The sequence below is a fragment of the Calonectris borealis genome, chromosome 18 (assembly GCF_964195595.1).
Source record: "Calonectris borealis chromosome 18, bCalBor7.hap1.2, whole genome shotgun sequence".
Classification (NCBI taxonomy): Eukaryota; Metazoa; Chordata; class Aves; order Procellariiformes; family Procellariidae; genus Calonectris; species Calonectris borealis.
This window is the reverse complement of record NC_134329.1, coordinates 6,649,757-6,669,229: the sequence shown is the minus strand read 5'-3', so window position 1 is coordinate 6,669,229 and position 19,473 is coordinate 6,649,757. Positions and strand designations below refer to the sequence as shown.

At 41.1% G+C, this 19,473-nt stretch overlaps 1 protein-coding gene across 1 annotated transcript in view; it reads left to right on the top strand.

Moving 5' to 3' along the window:
- The first annotated feature begins 14 nt into the window (after nt 1-14).
- LOC142090381 (uncharacterized protein KIAA1671-like) overlaps nt 15-19,473 on the top strand; it is a 33,735-nt gene continuing 14,276 nt past the window's right edge. The window contains exon 1 of the mRNA XM_075168162.1: nt 15-180. The gene's annotated coding sequence lies outside the window, so the exon portion shown is untranslated. The remainder of the gene's footprint in view (nt 181-19,473) is intronic.

The following is a 19,473-nucleotide window of genomic DNA, read 5'->3' as shown; positions in this document are numbered from 1 at the left end:
CCCCGTCCCGCCCCGCCCCCGGGTGGGGGTGTCCGGCCGTGCCCGGCCGCTGATCACCTCAGCCGGGCAGGCCGCTGGGCTCCGCCGGTCTCAAACTTAAGTTAACAACTTCCCCGTTGCGCCGGAGCCAGCGCCGTCCCGCGCCGGCTCCTCTGAGGGACGAGCCGGTGCCCCGTCAGGGTAAGTGCCGGCGGTGAGTCCCCGGTGAGGGGCGCGGAACCGCGCTGGTGGCGGCGGGACAAAGGCGGCCCGGCCCGGTGAGGCTCCCTGAGGGGAGCGACGCCCCGGGGGCCCCCCCACCCTTCCCCCGGGCCGGCTCATGAGGGCGAAGCCGGCCCGGGGGAAGGGTGGGGGGGCCGGGGCGTCGCTGCCCGTGCTGCTCCCGGTTCCCCGGCAGCGGGGGCGGGAACACGGGGATCCCGGGGCTCGGGGTGCGCGGGGGTCCGTGGCGGTGGTGTTGGGATCGCCTCGCTGCTTGTTTTTCACTGCGTCAGAGCCAAGGGCGAGGGGAGAAGTTGGGTCGTCGTGTGTCTGTGTGCTCCGGGTTAAAAAGAAAAAAGCCCTTCGTGCTTTTAATGTAGCGTCCGTGTGCGGTTGTAGGTAGTTTGGTGGTGATTTTGGTGGTTCACGGGTATACCGTTTTGCTGGCGAGCGCTGCAGATTAGAGCCTTATTTTGTAATCCAAGATGACTTTTGTAAGCACTGCAATTATCTGTTCCCCTCTGGATTAGTGATGATAATGTGCTTGGCATTCTTAAATGTACAAATAAAGATGTCCCCCCCTCTCCCCCCGAGGAGTTTACAGCCGTGCCGACTACTGCTTGGGTTAACAGCAGTCTGCAGAAGGGACACGGGCGTTTCAGAAGTGCGGTATGTGACTCTCTTATGCCTTGGACTTTAGGAAATGTACCTGCTCTCTAGAGTTAGTTTTAAGTGCCAGTTTAAGGTCATCGTGCTGGTTCTTTTTAATTGCACATGCACATACCTTTGCTTGTTGGTATATCAGCCCGTGGATGTGTATATGTTTTTATTTGAAAAGCATGTCTGACATTTGGGTGGATAGATTTGTATTGCTGTCTTGTGTTATGCAACTCATTTGTCCATTTTTCTTCCTAACTCCAAATGTAAGTGATTTATGTGTGGATGAAGGGATGTGGAGTTCTGCTTATGGGTGGAAATAGCTGATCCGAAAGATCACGTGGAGGTCAGTTCCCAATTCCCTGAATTTGCATGGAGTTCTGCGCTTGGATTTGGGAGGGGGCAAAATCGGGATTCTGAAAGGGTGAAGCTAATCTGTGAAATCACTTTATTTCCTGTGTGGTATTGCATCGAGTCGTGTAAAAAGCTTTGCCTTCCTGAGTCAGTTTGCAGCATTGTTACTGTTCTTGGCGTTTCTCCCGTCTGAAGGTGGGAGATTAATCTTTTGGATTCAGGTATTGACTTGACTTCTATTTCTGTGGCGTAATCTGTGTGATTTTGATGTGTGTGTGAGGAATGGGATTAAGGGAAATCACACTTGGCAGATGGCGGAGCTCTTCTATACCATCATGAGATATTGTAACCTTTTATTATACCTACAGATTTGATTTTTCAAAGTTTAGTAATATAATTCTATTTAAAATAAAGTATTGCTCATGATAAAATACTGGTACTGCGTTAAAGCAATTGCAGCATTCAGCAATTGATATTTTGTCAAAACTGATGCTTTATTCCATTGTGGTAATTGCAGGCAATTTTCATGGTAGGCTGAAGAGGTAAACTATGTTTCCAGGGTAACTGTGAAGTTGTTTAGCTGCTTCAGAGGTACTTTTTGCCAGAACTGAAGGTTTTTGGTATTTTCTTTTCCTTGTCTCTCTTCCATAAATTAGAAGGCTTTGCATCTTTTTAACGACCTTTTTAACATGAAAATACTATTTTTCTTTGTTTTCCTGTGACATTTTTAGGGTGTGGTAGGGAAACAGACAATGTACGGCAGAAATGCTAATAACGTTGCCTGGCAGCTTAATCCAGTAAAGACTTTTTCCAAAAAATCTTTCAAGAATTTATAAACTTTTTTTTGGTTTTGTTTTTGGTTTTTTTTTGTGTAGGATTTTCTTCACTGTATGCTATGCGTTTTCTGTAAAAGTTGTCAAGGATATTTATTAGCAAGTAAATCTATAAAGCCTTTCTACTGTAGAATAATTAAAGAGGTAGGAATCCTACTTAAATAGAAGACGTAGCCTGTAATTCACTTTTGATAGGTGTTGAAAATACACTTGTAAACTGTAATCTGTTCTCTCTCAGACGATGCTCTGAACTAGTTCTAAGCTAAATGTTTCTTTTCCAATATATGTAAGACATAGAACAAAGTGACTGAAGTGTCATAGTATAGATGGTCCCTAGAAGAGGTTAAAATCTAGGACTGTTTTCCAATTCAAATACTTGCGTTTGTCATTTTTCACTATCTCATTTTATATATGGTAGCAAACGATGTGAATGTCACCAATCCAAGGTTTGTGCTCACGCTGCAGTTCTAGAGGCTGCCTATCTTAGGGCTGGAGGAGAAAGGGCAGAGTACCCATCTACGTTTCTCCTGACCTGGGCTCTTAACTGACTAGATACCAATGTATTAGGAAAATTGTAATGTCTGGTGATTAAACAATTTATTACCTCTCATCATCATCATTGCCATGTGTATGTTTTTTTTTTTTAATACTGTTTCCAACCATGTGTAACACTGTCATCTTGGATGCTAATTGAGCCCCTTGTGTGTCTGCAGACTCCTCTGACAGTAGTAATGTGCTTCCTGTATGCCTGATTTCTCCCAAAGGAAAAAAAAAATAAGTTACGACTTGGAAGTAGGCTTTATTGAAAGAAAGAATTTTAGGCTCTAAGGTCTGTGTTTGAAAAGCTTGCCAGCCCTTACTGCTCCATGGACTGAAGGTAAAATTCAGACCGCATGTGAAAGAAGCAAGTCCTGACCAGCAGGTCCCAGGTGGAAGGTAGATGGAGAGCTTGAGTATTCCACCTCCTGGGATTCTTTGCACGGCTCTGTGATTTTCCTTGGGTGTTGTCCTGGACTCTGCTCCATTCAGTGCTTCTGTTTCTCTGGCTACTAGATAATTTTGAAACCAGTCCTGTCACCTCCCTTCTCTTTCACACGTGCTTGGTTACTGTAAAGTAAAAAAGGAGCTCTCTGTCCTTGGTGAAGGATGTGTTGCTGCGTTCGCTGCCTAGTCCTTTCCTCGGGATTAGTCTTTCTTTGATCTTTGGTCATGGAGTTTTCTCTCTTCTGGTAGGTTTTCCAAGTATCATCAGAGTCAAGTTGATAGAACTCCTAGTGATTTTTCTCCTTGAGTCATAGAGTTTTTAATAGTGGTAAGAAAACTGCCCATAGTCGTGAAAATTTCAGTATAGCGGTGCTTGTGAGGAATACTCTGCAGATCAGGGACACAGGACTCGGGGTCATATTTGAGAGGATTACTCCAAGCACATCAGTTAGGGACACGGTACAGTTGTGGCTGTAGAAAACTACCTCTCTCATACCTTTGGCTGCTCATGTGTTTAAAAATTGTACTGGTTTCTTATTAAGGATCTCATATATCAAGATTTTTCTCTAAGACTTGGTATGTTTTCTCGAATTGATATTCCACAGAAATTGATAACTTGGCACTGCTCACTAGCCAGGGGAAGTTTCCTTTGGCAAATGAGTTTGTCATGCTGAGTTGTATGCTGTGTAGTTATTTAAAAATTTAACTAGTAAAAGGGGTGTGTGTGTGCATGCATGTCTAAATGCAAGTTTTGAATGTTCTGCATCCAGTTACATGTAATGTCACTGTTTTTTTCTTATTTTCAAGCTGTTTCTTCTTAAAGGATGTTTTCCTGCATGAGGATATGAATGATGCTCGTTGGAAGTCTTTCTTTCACTTTCATAACTTGGTAAATTTACATGATGCTGTTGGTTGTAGGGAGGTATTCAATGTCTTAGCTTTTCTGCTAATTTAGGTTATTAATTTATTTCTTAACGCAGGTGCAGCCCTTTGGGGCTCCTTGTTTGATTCTTAAGTAGCAGGCAGCTTTTGGGAGGAAAGTACTATGTCTATTCAATACTTTAAAGAGACGTTCGCGGAATAGGAGATCATACTGTATTCAGTGGGCTGTTTGTAAAAGCGAGACTGAAGTAAACTACTTAATCCTGCAAGCCCAGGCATGAAGCTTGCAGTGATGCTGTGAGCACAATCTGTATCACTTCTTTGTGTTTGATGCACAAGGGTGACTAGAACCTGAGAATGTTGCAATGTTTTAGGTGTGTTTTTTGTTTTGTATGTAGGAATCGCCCAAAGACATCATATGGAAAAAGCCATAAACTTTTTGGTTTTGCTTCAGGAATCTATTTAAATGAAGACTCCCTGGTGGCAGTAGTCTTTGCAGACTAAACCGCCGCGTGGTTGTCTTGAGTTTGCAGCCAAAGACACTGGAATAATAGCGTCAGGAGAGCTGTGGAATTCCCTCCGCAGCAAACTAGTCTTGAATCCTAATCACAACCTTCTGAATGACCACAGACCTGGTAGATTTAATAGTTTAACTGGAAAACATCATGCTTGATAAAGTCTAGATGCACCTGCCCGATGCAGTTGAACGTACAGACTTTTCCTAAAAATGTACAGGAATTTGCTGTTGGGTTGCCCATATATGTGCTTCCAGTGAGATGTGACTGTAAGGAGCCGATTCTGAGGAGATACTCTACTTGCTGGATGGAAAGAGGTGAAAGAACTTGTCTGCTTTCTTTTCCTTGATTGACTTAGTAGGGCATACATAAACTTTTGTCTGAACTTTCAGGCCTTTCTTTTGAAGCTGCGTTCTAGTAATAGTTAAAAAAAAAAAGTAACAAAAACATAGCAAGTCAATTACTGTTTGCCTTGGATGGGCTTCTGTGGGTGAAGCAGTTTTATGCACAGTGCACTTTCCTTATCTTAGGTTCTATTAAGTGGCAGAAAAACCAAATTCTTAAGAAAACCTGGGTATTGAGTTTTGGCAAAACACACTAAATTTAGTATGATGACTATTCTATCTTTTTGCAGCTATTGGTTAAAAAAAGTTAGTAACGTTTCCCTTTTCTTTTCATGACTGAGTATCAATTTACGCTAGCATGACCTGAACATTGGATCAGAAAGAGATAGGTAAGTCTCCTGGATGACGATTTTCCTCAGGCCTGGGCTTAAATAATCTAGACTCTTAAAAGAAGTATACTTCCGTAAACAGCTTAATCATCAGATTCTTTTCTCAAATCAAGGTGGCTTATTTTCTTGCTTCCCACTGTCTTTGATTTGTTCTGGAAATATGTAATGCTGAAAGTTCTGCAGACAACAAAGCCTTCAAACAGCTTTCCAAACTGTTTGGGGTTATTTTTCAATGCATCTGTACAAATAGGAGATTGTTAATACATGTTTTCACAGTTCCTGAATGCCTTACAATTACGTTGAAACAATGGGAGTTGAATTTTCTTTTCATACTCTTCATCTCTACAAAATGTGCTTGAGGAGAGGAAATGAATTTTTTCTTAGGCTTGTGTGATTGCGGTGATGCGATTTGAGCAGTCTAGGACTACAGAGGATTATTATGTGAAACATTGCTTGGTTTTGTTTTGAGTAATGTCCTATGAACGTGCACTTAAACATTGGGGCTGGAAATCTGGGCTCTGTTAAAACCACATACAGAGCTGTTCATTAAAAGTTCTTATCAGAATTAAGTGCCAAAACTTTCAGTTTTGGGCTATAATAAAGCTGTTGCATGCCTGAAAGAAGATAAGTGTTGGACTTGCAGCAGTGTGAGAACTGAAAGCTTCTTACTATTGTAATAATTATGAGTCAGGATGGTCATTAGCCTGCTGTAACAAGTAGAAAAAGATAACCAAACCTTCAGCAACTGAATTGTTACCTACACAGTTTTCACTTACAGGGAAAAAGCATGCGTGTGCATTCCAGCAGTCTCTTTAAAGAGTGTCTGTATGCAGTATACGAACGGCTCTATCTTTGGTGTAATTTTTACTTGTCTTATTTTACAGAATTAGCGTAAGCTTTAGTGTGGGGTGGTAGGAGATCTAAGTCTTTTTTCCAGGTCAAAATACCCCTTTAATTTGGTTGGGGGCTGGGGAGAGAATTGCCATGAGCCGAGTGGCCTGTTCACTCCAGCTACAAGCTTGACCCAGTTACAGTTCGGCGGCGAAGTCTGCAGAGCTCTGGCATCGCTGGGCAGTGCGTGCGCTCTTCCAGCCATGGCAGCCCAGGAATAGACAACTTTAACTGTGCGGCAGAAGCAGCACTTGGATGCAAATAAGATGGATGGCAAAAATAGAAGAAAAAGAAATTAGCTGCGTTTTGTTGTTTAAATCTAAAATACATAGGTTTGGCACATTGGAGAAGAGGTGAAGAAGTGAAGCTGCTAATGCTTTATTTTGTTAGTTTTTCTTTAATTCTAGTAGTTAAAAACAATTTCACCCTTCATAGTTTCTAGGGATAAAAAGCTGCCAGTATTTTAGTGAAATGCATGAAAATACAAGTATTTGTGTGTGCTTTTGCTGATGCAAACAATGTTTTTGCCATACACATCAGCCCCTTCTGTTTATATTTTCATAGTGATTGTTTTTTCTGGTATTGGTTAAATACATGCTTTCTGTGCCTTTCAACAAGTGATACTAATAAATGTGAAGTTCTAAAACTTGTTATTCCTACTGTTGTAAAACTAGGATGATCTTTATTTTACAGTGTTGATGAGAATTTTAAACACATAAATAGGAGTGGAATTTAAGTTTGTCTTTATTCCATTCTTTTAATGAGCTCAGACTTCAGCTTGGATTAAGTCTGGCTGCTTTTTCAGTTCAGCCTTAGTATCAGTAACTCTTGGTAGGGAGTGAGTTGTGCCAAAATTTAAGAGGGATGTTTATCTGCTGCAAGTATATTCAACCATACAAGGCTTTCGATGGACAAAGCTGTCTCATCTGTAACGAAAGCATTCGGCCCAGCAAAGCCGTGATACATTTTAAACAGGGTTGGAATTTTTGGCCACCATAATTGTGTTTGATTTTTCGTGAGAACGCTCAGAATTCTTCATTGAACGAAATGAGCACAGATGCCTTTCTAAAATGGGCGTTTGTGCTGAAGTTGTGCAGCTCAGCTGGCTCGTTCCTTTACTTAGAGACCTTACAAGAAATGTCATTTTTATTATTTGTTGTCAAACAGTGCTTCTACTGTATTGGCACTATTAAATGTCAGATGTTAGTATGATCTGCCCTTAGAATGTTTTAAGCAACATGATGGTTGCAGACTTACCTAAATATGATCCTGTTCTTGCAGTACGCACGTACAAATGATATAGGGTTTGTCTTTTGCATGTTCGAGCCTACAGTAAGTTATGTCCAAGAAAACAGATATCTTGATTTATGCAAATAATATTAAGTATTTCTAAAACATGTTTAAGTTTATGTATCTCGTAATTCTTGCTAGTCATCATAATGTTCAGTTTACATTATTCACAAAATGATTTTTTTTTTTAAAAAAGATTACTGCAGCTCTCTGTGGTTACTGCTTGCGAAGGAGCGAGTAAATGGATTGATTTGATTACAGTAGAGTTTCTAGTACAACCTCAGATCTTTTGTTACTCTCGTAAATACAGTTTTACCTAGTAGGAGAGAGATGCGCACTATTGCTACATGGTTGTGTCAGGCTGCAGGAGAGGTTTCTGCGTGTCTGACTTAGTCTCACTAAACTTGACAGGGCAATGGATGTTTCTTGACTTCTTCAATATAGTTGAGTCACAGTACACATAGGAAAGACTCATCAATAGTTGCAGATCAGCATTTCAAGGAGGTCGGGGAAACCGGTTTCTGCGTGGTGAGCATTATGCTAATTTGGTTGTTAAACATATTGGAATTGTGCTTCCTTTTGCTTCTGCAGTGCTTGCAGATTCCATCAGAGCCTTTGCGCTGCGCTTGGAGTACAGGGGGTTAGTTTGGACATGGAGAAGCTTTCTTGTACGCTGTATTGTAATCACATGCAAGAAACGTGTCTGCAGATCTCAGTTTGTATGGAGTTCTTTACATGAAGTACTTGCTTAAATAGTGTCACTGTCATGCTGGTGCTTATGCATGAAGATGAAATCTAAGGAGATGATACCGTGATGGAGAGGTTGAAGCCTTGTTTAAGATGAAATATGTATTTTCCTCTCCCAAAGGCACTTTATATTGGGATAAAAGGCTAGGGTAGGCTAGTAGCTGTAATGATTGAATTCATCATTTATGTACATGAGAAAATGAAATGAGAGTGTGTATTGAAGCAGGTGTGTAACTTAGGTCCTGTTACTGACACCTCTTACAAACACTACTAAGCCTTTTCTCTCATATTTGGTCTTGAATACTAGGAATGTGTATTAGTAAACAATTAGTATTGTTTCCTAACCAGCATGTGTAGTATCTTTAAAGATTATTTGTGATATGTTAAAGCATATGTGATATATGTGTAATGTTGTGTGTGTTGATATTGGACTGTTGCACACAATGTAAGAAGCAGTTAATTTTGAATCCAGTTTTTTTGTAGTATAGATATATGATTGACTAAGATGGTTTTTGCACAAGCTTGGCTCTGTAAGGAGTAGGTTAGTATATTTTTCAAATTGTCTCCAAATGTCTTGTCTCAGCTCCACTGAGTTTAATTTTTTAAATTTTTTTTTTTAAATGTAACAGCTTTAATTCCAGATTAGTACACTTTCAGAATGCTGCCATTATAGATACTGAAAATGGTTACTTTGAGGTTAAAGATCTTGCCATCTTTTCTGTTCAGCTTTGCTGTAGAAATGATTGTGCTCTTATGTCTGTTACATCCTTTCTAATAACGCTGGGAAGTTGAACTTGGTGGTATTGCTCCTGATGAATTAGAAGCATCGTTGTACCTTGGGACAGTTGGAGCCTTCCCACAAGTTCTCAGGGCAGGGTGACTTCAGCTTTCCTGCCTACCTCCTGCTCAGGGCTGCTGTAGTCTGGATTTTTCTTAATGCTTTAAAACCCTTATAAACTGTGGCCTGCTCCATTTTCTGCTTATGTTGGCTTCTTCAAATACTGTGAGGCAACTCTATTCTGGAGATCTGCATCTCAGCATCCTGTTAATTACACTGGTTCCACCAGGACTCAGTTGCTGATGGGAGTGTGGAAAAAACCTGTGAATGTGGGAGGGGCACCTAAACCCAGGATTTTGGGAACATCTTCAGGAGTGTGGAGAAGGAGGTAATGAAGCAGATGGCAGGTTAGCATCTGGAGAGCTTTAAACCTGGTAACAGCCCATACTGGAAGGCAAAGGATGCCATTTGGATGCTTGGGTGTCTGGCAGCTTCCTGCTTGGGGGTTCTGTCTGAGTCCCTGGCATTGCTTTGAGTGTGGTGGCCACTGCCAGTGCTTGATGGGCTCCGGTTGTTGAGCTCTCTGGCGTGTTTGAGACCAGGGATAGTAACTGCTAATGAAACAGGGAGAGTCAATACCTGAACTTGTCTTCAAAGAGTAACTAGAGAATGTACTGTTGGCCAGATTCAGTGGCTCTGCTCTCGATTATGGAGAGTGTACTGGAGAGGAGGCTGGAGTGAAAAACTTGTTGAGGCATGAGTGTATATTTTAAACTACATAATTAACAGAAGGTTGTTTATAACTGTTTAACCAATATTGGCTTTAAACCAATGTGCAAGTGTTTATAGTAAGTTGGACTGGCTTTTATTAGGCATCAAAATCTGTAGGGTTTATCATTTTGCTGCAAAACAAACAGGCCATGCACTGCCTGAACGTTGGGCAGCTTTGGTCAGATGGGTCTCTTCTCTCATCCTGTATATCTGTTTTTTGTTCACTCTGATTTTTATCACTTTGGCTTTTGAACCTGAAGACTTCTGGAGAGGGGAGCTCAGGCTGATCAGTACGGTTCCTGGGCAGAGTTTGTGTCCGGTAGTTCTGACACGATATGCTGGTTGGTTCATAGGTGATGAAACAAAAGAAAACAATGAGCCGATCTTCTTCACCGGGCAGGCAGCTTGTCTTCTGTTGGCTCATCAAGTGGCTGAACTATAGATTACTGGAAACTGAAAAGAAATGATATTTTGTGCTTATGTCACTTCTGAAGCATCCTCCGCTGGCTGCTGTCTAATGAAAGATACTGGGATGTGTGGATCTTTGATTTCACTTGCCAAGTTTGCCACTGACTTGGGGAAGCCGAAGATACATTTGGCCTTAACATTCAGCTCCTTGGATTGGCCTGGCTCCTGTTCTGTAAATGGTTTGATTCAGATGGGATTCCTCCTGCAGAAATTCAGGGTCCAGTGTCAGTTACCTGTTGTTTTCATGACAGCATCGTGTCGCTGTTTGAACTTGCAGATCTGCAAAAAAAAGGCCAGTGAGGGAGTCAGCTTTGCTCCCCAGTAGCTGCAGCACTTACCGTGCCTCTTGAAGTTGGTGAACGTGTCTTGTGCCTTCCAGAGGCATCCAGTGGTATTAACAGTGAAGCTAAACCCAGGATCAGTTAGTCGTGCTTTGCTGTGTGGCTTTCTGGGGGCAGGAATGAACAGAGGTGGGGAGCTGGGAGAACTCCGTGTATTCTGGTTTGGTGTTGGATCAGATTTCAGTCAAAGGGACGTTCTTTGTATTAACTTTGGAAACATGTTGTTTAGAAGTTCACTGTGAGGCCATTCTCAGGTTACTAAAATGCTATTAAAATCCTTTCTTTGGATATGCCCTGAGAAATTTGGATCAGGTGTGATTGTGGTTAGGTGGGTGTGGTTTGAGGGAAGCTTCTGGATGCTTGCAGGCAAGTGAGTGCTCATGGCCTGGATGAACTGTTGAGAACATACCTGTGATCCTTCATTCCTGGTAATTTTTGTGAGCTCCAAAGTATGCCTGTGTCAGCTATTCATTATAATTCTGCCTTAAAATGTAAGTGATCTCTACGCTGTACCATGTATTCTTCGACAGTGTCTGCTTTTTTTTAAGTGTTTTTATGTTACTCTTATCTTCATTTTGATGTGTTAGAGTGGTTCTGTGGTTTCTATGCTTAAAACTTGCCAGGAAGTTTAAAAAAACCACTGTTCACTCGTGGTTAATAATGCACTTGTATGCTAAAGCTTGTGAATGTCATTTAAGTAGCCACTTATGCTTTCCTTCACCTCCCCTCCGTGCCCCTGCTAGTGCAGTGTGCTGGACGTGGGGGTGCGTTCCCCATGAGTGTTTGTTCACAGCCAGGCGCTTCCACGTTCTCAGTGCCTCCACAGTGTGGATTTCAGTGCTGTTTTGTTAGTACTTCTGCTATTTTCTTTTTTCTTCCGCCCCCCTCAATAAAAATGTTAACATTTTAAGTGTCTGAACTGTTGCCTTTTAATTAATAGGCAATTTTTCCCTTTGTGTGCTTTCTCAAGCATATAGGGAGATGGAGTGGATTGTTTTTGTTGTCATAAAGCTGCTAGATAAGTGTGTTGACCAGTAATTCATTATAGGCCTTGATCGTGCTGAATAACATTGTGTTTCTGAAAAGCAAAGTAGTAAACGATGGCTAACGTGCACATGCAGGCTTTGTGCTGTCAGAGTTCTTGGCTTAAACACGCTTTTGTTCACAAACGGGAAGAAATGTAGTGTCACTGCGGTGGTTCCTCATAGTCATACAGGACTCTGATGCCGTGTTCAATTCATATCACTTTTGGAAGAAGGGGAAACTCCTTTGTGGATTGCTGATAACAATAACCTGCTAGCAGGTAACAAAAGAAACATACATACAAATTAGCAAAACCAGCCAGTGTTTCTGAAATGGGTAATTGCATTGGTGGAGGAAAAAAACTTAGACTATTTCCTGCATATGTGAAAAGCTAGATGTGACCACTGAAGGAAAAATGGGAGCCTTATCATCAAGGTAGCAGCAGTAGCTCCTCTGGCACATAAAACATTCTTGACATAGCAGCTTTTTTACGGCTGTGCAGCTTGGGGCAGATTATTGATGCCTGACAGGAGGCAGCACCCTGCTGCATAACGTATCCTACCGAAATTAATGCTGTGTTGAGTATATATGGAAGAGATCACAGAGCTGTCTGAAAATTGTTGTTAACCTGAGAGGCAAAAAGATTAATTTCAAAGTATGTAACTGTTTTGTAGAGCAGAGGATGACATAAGGGATTTTGGCCTAGAGAATGATAAATGCCACCAAGTATTTTCCTTTTATAACAATATTTTATTTGACTCAAAATAGATCCACCCATCTCTTGCTGGTCTGGTAATTTTTTCAATATTTATGAGAAGTGAGTGGAAATTGTAAATCTGATGGTCATGTCCATTTGAATGAGTTTCAATGGCTCCATCTGTATACTGAAAGGCATAACTAGAGTAAAATTAATCCAGTTGAAGATTGTTAATAATTGGCTTGTTCAAAATCGGGTCGTCTTTTAAGTAAAGCATTTGAATTACTGCTATAGGAGCAACAGGTTGGGAAAGGGAGGGTTTTTATCAGATAACCTACCCTGCATCATACGTAGTGCTGGGTAAAAGAGCTAAGAGCAGTATTTTCCGTGCTGTGTCGTGTTGGCCTGCCAGAACCGGTGCTGAAGTTGGATTTTCAATGTGGTCAGGCCGTTGCTGAGTGCACTGGAAAATTTCCCCCAGAGTTGATGCAATAACATGTACACCCAAGTCCAATTTCAACTCTTCTATTCCCTCCATTTTGCCTTAAATATTTTTGGGTTATGGGGACCATGCATAAAAAAGGGTCAGTCATAAAAACTCCTCTGTATTCACATGTCCGAGAGAGACGTGTCGGGATCTGCTTCTGCTAGCACACAAAAGGAAGCTTGTCAGTGAAGCTGAGGTTTGTCTTGGCAGTGCCAGTCAGCCCTGTGCCTGCAGACCCCAGGGCTCGGGGCGGAGGTGCTTCCCCCTTTCCAGGCAATCCAGTGTTATGTGCGCTGCCACCGTTGTTATTGTCAGCTGTTAGGAATGTCGTTAGTCAAAATTTGCTAGGTGGTGCCTACGGCTTTTCTTTAAATGTTTGTACCCAGTGCACTTAGTTGCATTCTGTGGTAATTCAGAGCTGAATCTCGGAGAAGCAAAGCTTGGTGCAAGGCGTTGTTCTAGTGTCAGCACTCGGTGTCCCTGCTGGCAGTGCCTTTAAAAGCTGCTCTGTGGGACCACCTGCCTGCCTTGGCATGCAAATGGGGGGAAGTGAGATTGTGTTGTGTTGTTTATTAATGCTAACTCTGTCAGTCTGTTGTCATGGCGTTTGTCTTTTCCAACAGTGACAGTGAGATATCATTATTGTCCACTTCAGATAGGTACTGCCATGGTACAGCTTTGTGGCAAGCTTGATCTTTAAGACAAAGGTGCTACAATTTAGAGGAGCAGGTTAGAAATTGTTCATTTGTTCATGGAACAGAATAATCTGTTCCCGGGAATCATCTGGTCCAACCCCCTGTTTAGAGCAGGGCCAGTTCAGAATGTCTTTCTCCCATTATGCTGCAGCTCATTGCTAGAGTAGGGCTTGGGACAAGTATTTTGGGCTTGAGTATAGTTGCTTGTTGACCAAGCGGGGCTACATGCTTCTGTTATGACTAATGCAAATATTTGAAAGATAGAATGGTGGACTGAATGGAGAAATCGCTGCTAGACAATATTGGCTGTCTGTATTGAAAGAAAATGTGTCGTTAGCAGCAAAATCCAAAGCTGTTGAACACAGAGCTTTTTAGTGTGTTATATTTAAGAAAAGAAGTGGAAAATAAGCTAGTGAAGACATCAAATGGTAAGAGCTCAAGCAGAACATAAGCATTTGTAACAAGAATCGGCAATGACAAATTTCTTTTTAGCTAGGTGAAAGCTTAGAAGCAGCATAATCTATTACAGCATCTCTGCTCTAAGTATTTCATCTGTAGGTGGCACATGTTTTTTGTGAATGAATCTTTTAGCTAGTGATTGTGCAGCTCAGAATCTATCTGTCAAGACAAGTACAGGTGTAAAACTAATACAAGAGACATTTTCCTAGGGTCAGTTAGTTTTCGCTATTAATAATCGTTGGCAGTGGCTGTATAGTGGTCTGAGACAGCTGGCTGTGAACCTTCATGGTGAGAACAAATCCTGAGGATTAGAACAGGAGGAAAGCTGTCCTCCTTATGGAAGCTGTGCAGTTTAGCTTTGCCCAGGTGTTCTGTCTTGGAGAAGATGTGCATATATATATATATAAAAAATTTTTAATCTGTCATGATTCTTTTTGGTCTTCTATCCCATCACTCTGTTTCCTTTGCCCTCCATTTTATGGGTTCAGGTTTTCTTCTGACAATTAAACTGTTGAAGTGATCTAGTGTGTTGAAGGTAATGCTCCAAGGCAAGTAGCCTCAGGTTTTCTTAAAGTCTTGATGAAACTACTTTGTTTTTTTTCCTCCATGTGGTAATACCTTAATCCCTTTTTCAGCAATCAGACAAATGTATAAAAGACATAGCATTTATAAATTAGTACTGGAGATTCCAAGTCAACGCGAGCTGGTTATGCTTTCTGAAGGTGGTTTACTGGGCCAGGTCACAAATGTGTTTTCCAGTGCTGGAAATCCTGTTAGAATTTGAAGAGGAAGATCAGAGGATTATGGGCTTTGTCCTTTCTTACAGTCCCTTCTGACATAAAAGCACCTGCCACGCATAAAGGCAAGCAGGAAATGTCTTCTCACATCACGCTATTTCTGTAATATAGTGACCTTCAGAAGCTCAGTTTATATAGAGTGATCCGTTCCCTCTGATTCCTTCCTGGGTGCAGAGGGTGATGTGTCAGGTTTATTTCTGAAGGCTTCATAGCCTTTGCCTGCAAGCAGTAGTTTGTGAAGGCACTTGCCTATTTTTGTAACAAGTAGGTGGATTTTGTTTTTTTAATAAACCAAAGCCCACGGATCTGTTTCACTCGATACTTTGACTTGCGTGCCACTTCGGGTCAGAAGCAGACCTATCTCTCATGAGGAGTGGGAGTGTTGCACCTTTGCAGTTGTCATTAACTTTGCTTGTTTCCATACTGGCTGGCAAGCTTAGCAAGGTGGTTTACTGCAGGGATTTTCTCAGGGATATTTTAACTTCACATTTGCTCCATGAAGTAAAAAGTTTCAATGTCAGTGTCTGTGTAGTTTTCACCAATGTTTTGGGAGGAAACTGTCCCAATAATATCGTTGCTGCTAATAAAGCATTTGCAGCAGCTGGTACCTCTGAAGGCAGCAAGCGTGGTGAGCGAAACAGAAAATCCAGTGGTAGTATCTGTGTCCTGTCAGCTCCGAGATAGGAGACAGTTGTCCTTTGTCTTCCCTTGCTGCCAAGAGGACAAGAAGTATGCGCAATTACAGTAAATATTTTCAGGTGTGGGTGGTCTCTAAGCTCCTTTTACTGTTGAAACATGGTATTGAATATGGTATTCTGTAGGGGAGTATGAAATGGAAGAATGCCAAAGGTTTTTTTCAGTCCTGTATTTCTATCTGTGCTGCAGACAGCTGGCTCGTCCATCTCCTTACTCTCCTTCAGCCGCGCCCATGGTGTGCCTGCCAAATGAGAGCATTCACGCTCAAAGCTGCAGAGAAAATGCAGCCCTGCCTCGCCTCTGTGGGCTTCAGCTAGAAGGGGATGGTTGAAAGTGCCACCTGCTCGAGGTCAGAGGGATCAGTAGCTACTTGATGTATTTCTGAAACCATAATGAACCAAATTTCACCTCTTCTAAAGCAAGGTCATGGAGACCATACGCTCAAAGGAGGTATAAATAAATTATTATGTGATTAATTTCATCGTATTTGTGATGTACAGCATAAGAGTATGAAAAAGACATAGCCAGGGATTTAACCCTGTCCTTTTAGAATCTGTGCAAAAAAATCTTATTCTAATCAAAATTTATTTTAAATACAATTAAAAATCAAGTTAACCTTCCTGCAGCAAGACAACTTGTGTTGTTCCTACAAATTAACCAGGAGGAAGTTTTATAATGATTCTGAAAAGGTTTGAGGAGAAATTTGCCAGGCTGCAAATTAAAGTATCCACCCTCCGTTGTGTTAGGGATGTAACCCTGTTGACCTGTGGGAACTGCATATAGAATAGGCTTCTGCCTGAAACATCATCTTCCTCTAAGAGCCTTGGTTTGACTTCTTTTTCTTTTTTCAGTTCCGTAGTCAATTTTTCTTGCTTGTAGCTAAACCTGATCATTAATATTTCATCTGGCATGCAATGCAATTGTTTCTGGAATGTCTTTTTTTCACGCTAAACTGCATATAATGGGGGGAAGTTATTTGCAGGCCTTGTTTGTGGGTGAAACGCATTTATGAGGATGAAACCTAAAAGAATATTAACAGGAGTTGAAGCTGACCACAAAAACAAATGTTTGATGACATAAGCAAACAAAGCAGCGCTTTCTGAGGCCTGCTGGGAATACTGACCTTCCGCACAAACATGCTCTTAGCCTGACTTCAGCCTTATCCAGTAATTCTTGTTGTTCCTGCTGAATGATATCCTCCGTTGGCAGAAATCAAGATTTTGTCTTTGTTCTCTATTTCAATGGCCAAAAGAATTGGACTTTCTGAAAATACCCACCCACTAATGAGCCAGGTGGAATCCCTCGTGCAGAATGATAGCTGGAAATAAAAGATGACTCACTCAGGAGGGTGAGGATGCACAGCATCTGGTACCAAAAAATGATGATTCACCAATATTTCAAAACTTTTTTTCCTTTGGTTAGGGTTTGTTCTAGCTAGGTCTCATGAGACTTTCAAAACAAATTAGACCCTCTGTGAAACTTGGAAGGGAGAAGAGTTTACTCTGAAACTGTCAATGAGAGGGTTGTGGAGAATGAAATTATGGAAGAATGAGATGTAATGAGGTAGTTGTACAGGTCAGAGGAAATGCCTAACATGCTTTTTCAGCCTGTGTGCTCTTGGTGGACCTCTCTCTTGAGGAGAACACACTGGCAATGATGTACAAAGAAGAAGAAGCCTAGTCAAGAGTCTGGTTTTAACAAAGTTCATCTTGACAGAGAAGTAGTTGCCCTTAATTGTCTGTGGAACGGTGGTAATTGCCCCCAAAACTCACAGTGCAGAATTTCTTTGAGATCTTTTCAGAGCTGAAAACCCTGAAAATGGGTGAGGGTTGATAATAAATGCGATGGCTGTGTAGGGGAAAGTATGGTCACGGTTGATGTTTGGAGGGATCTCTCTTTGCTGGGAAGAATCACAGATTCTTCCTTTAGAGCCATTCGGCACTAGAGAGGAGAAGAGCGTTTTGTTGGACAGGAGGGGTGGCGGGCGCTGTCCATGGGTGCTGCGTGGTGGAGGCTGGGCTGCGTGGGGGGAGAGCAACAGAACAAGCAGGCTGATAACCCAGAATCAGACTGGTCATTTTTAAAGGGTGAAATTCTGAAACTGTTTTCTTGAAATAACCTTTTCTTTCTGAACAGAGTGCAGAGATGCTGCCGGACAGACAGGGGCCGGGGACATTACTGCTCGCTAGTGGTGACTGTGATTTTTGTAGAGTAATCCTGTTTGGTTACTTTTTATATGTGACACGCAAACATTGTTATGAACACTCCAAAGGACTGACAGCTGCGGAAGCAGACAATTACATACCATTTTTTTCACGAGCGATTCCCTCCAGACCAATCTTTGTCTCACAAATTCAAGGAAATTTGGAGGATGACTCCCTTTGCCCCCCAGCCGTCACAGTGCGTTTCAGTCTTGGTTATGGACAATTGCGTTTTGCTGTTGAATCCTATTTTAACATAAATTAATGTGTTTTCCTGAATGATTGTCTCAATCAATTGATTGTCCTGCTACATCAAGAATGTCATCTTATATTTGTTGTCTACTATGTGGACACGCCAGCATATTTAACATCCAATTTTTGGTTTGCTATAAATGTTATTGCCTGTGTGGGGCCAGTTTGGATTACTGAAGTTACTTGCTTGTAGTGCTTTATAATTTGTTACCCTTTTAACTATCTTACCTTGTAACGTGGGTTAGGATATTTAAATTATTAAAATAATGAGTATTAAAATATAAGGTGTAAAATTGTCACTCTAGTACTGAGATTCCAGCACAATCAAAAGGATAGTTGAAAATATTTCTATTCTTTAGTGCATGTCTAGATCTCAGTGAAGCTCTAGCAAGTGATGATAGTTACACAATTGTACTGGCAATAGCAATTAGAGATTTACAAGTGCTTGTAAATGCTGCTATTTATAGGATGGGCACTTTATTTAACGAAACGCTAATCTTTCTCTGCAGTGGGTGAAAATGTCAGAGTGGAGTGTTTCATCCTTGTGATGGGACTGGACTATAATATCCAAAAGAACAGTACTTTGTCCTTTTTTCTAAAAAAACTAGAGGTTTCAAATAGGCTTGCACATGGGCAATGGAGAAAGAATATTTTAAATTTTGCAATGCTTTGGAATATTAGTATTAAAGATCTGTGGGGCTTTGCAGGTCACAAGATACCCATCTTGTGAGATTTGGAATATGTATTTTTAGTTCTCAACCTGTTAATTTTGATTATTGAGGAGCAGAACAAGCACCTTGTTCTACTGAACTTCTCACTTTGAATCTGGGAAAAGATAATTTAAATGCATTTTATTGCTTGTTCTTACTTTGTGAATAAATTTGTCCAGGAATATTTTTAAAAATTAGAGCCAGTATGACCATATTTTTGTTAATCTTTCTCTTTGAGAGACCCTGTATGTCCTCTTAAATACAACTGATGGCTCCCATTTCAGTGAATGACGGTCCTAGTAACGTGAATCAGCCTTAAATCCAAGAATAGAACAAGCCTTTTTTTACTGAGTTAGTTGCATGATCTACTTAGTTATAACAGTTTCAGAAGAGGGTTTTCTTTTTCCTCTTCATGTTAATTTGACTGTGCTATAGTAAGTCTTACGTTCTGGACAGTATTCACACACATGGTTAAGCTATTCTTTTTTTCATATATGCACAGTGCGTGATTGGATTAAATAAGAATTAGCAGAGCAGATCCTATCAGCAACTCTCCAAGTGTCGCAGGAAGCAGCAGAAGGATGATTGCTTGGGATAACTGACATGAATTGCTGTAGACTGATACCAATATATGGTCAGTGAGGAGAGGAAGGAAAAAAAAAGAAAAAGAAAAAACTTTTTTTTAAAGATTGAAAAATTTCAGACGGTGGGGAAGCCTTTTGGCTTGGAATGAAATAAATCTTGTATTGTTTTGTGTCTGTGCGGCATGTATGGTCGCTGCATTTGTTTTTAGTAGCTCCTGTGGCTTGCTATACCAGTGAAAACCTGCAGGAAGATGAATATATAGTCATTGGCAAAGTTGTGTTTTCAGAAGCTGATAATACATGTAGTTATACAAATCTCTTCCTGTATTTACACACTAAGGGAGTAATTTTTTTATACTGCTGGCAGATTTGCTGGTAAAGTTGTATTTAAAGAAGGAAAACCTTGTGTATATTTGGTAGTTTTCTA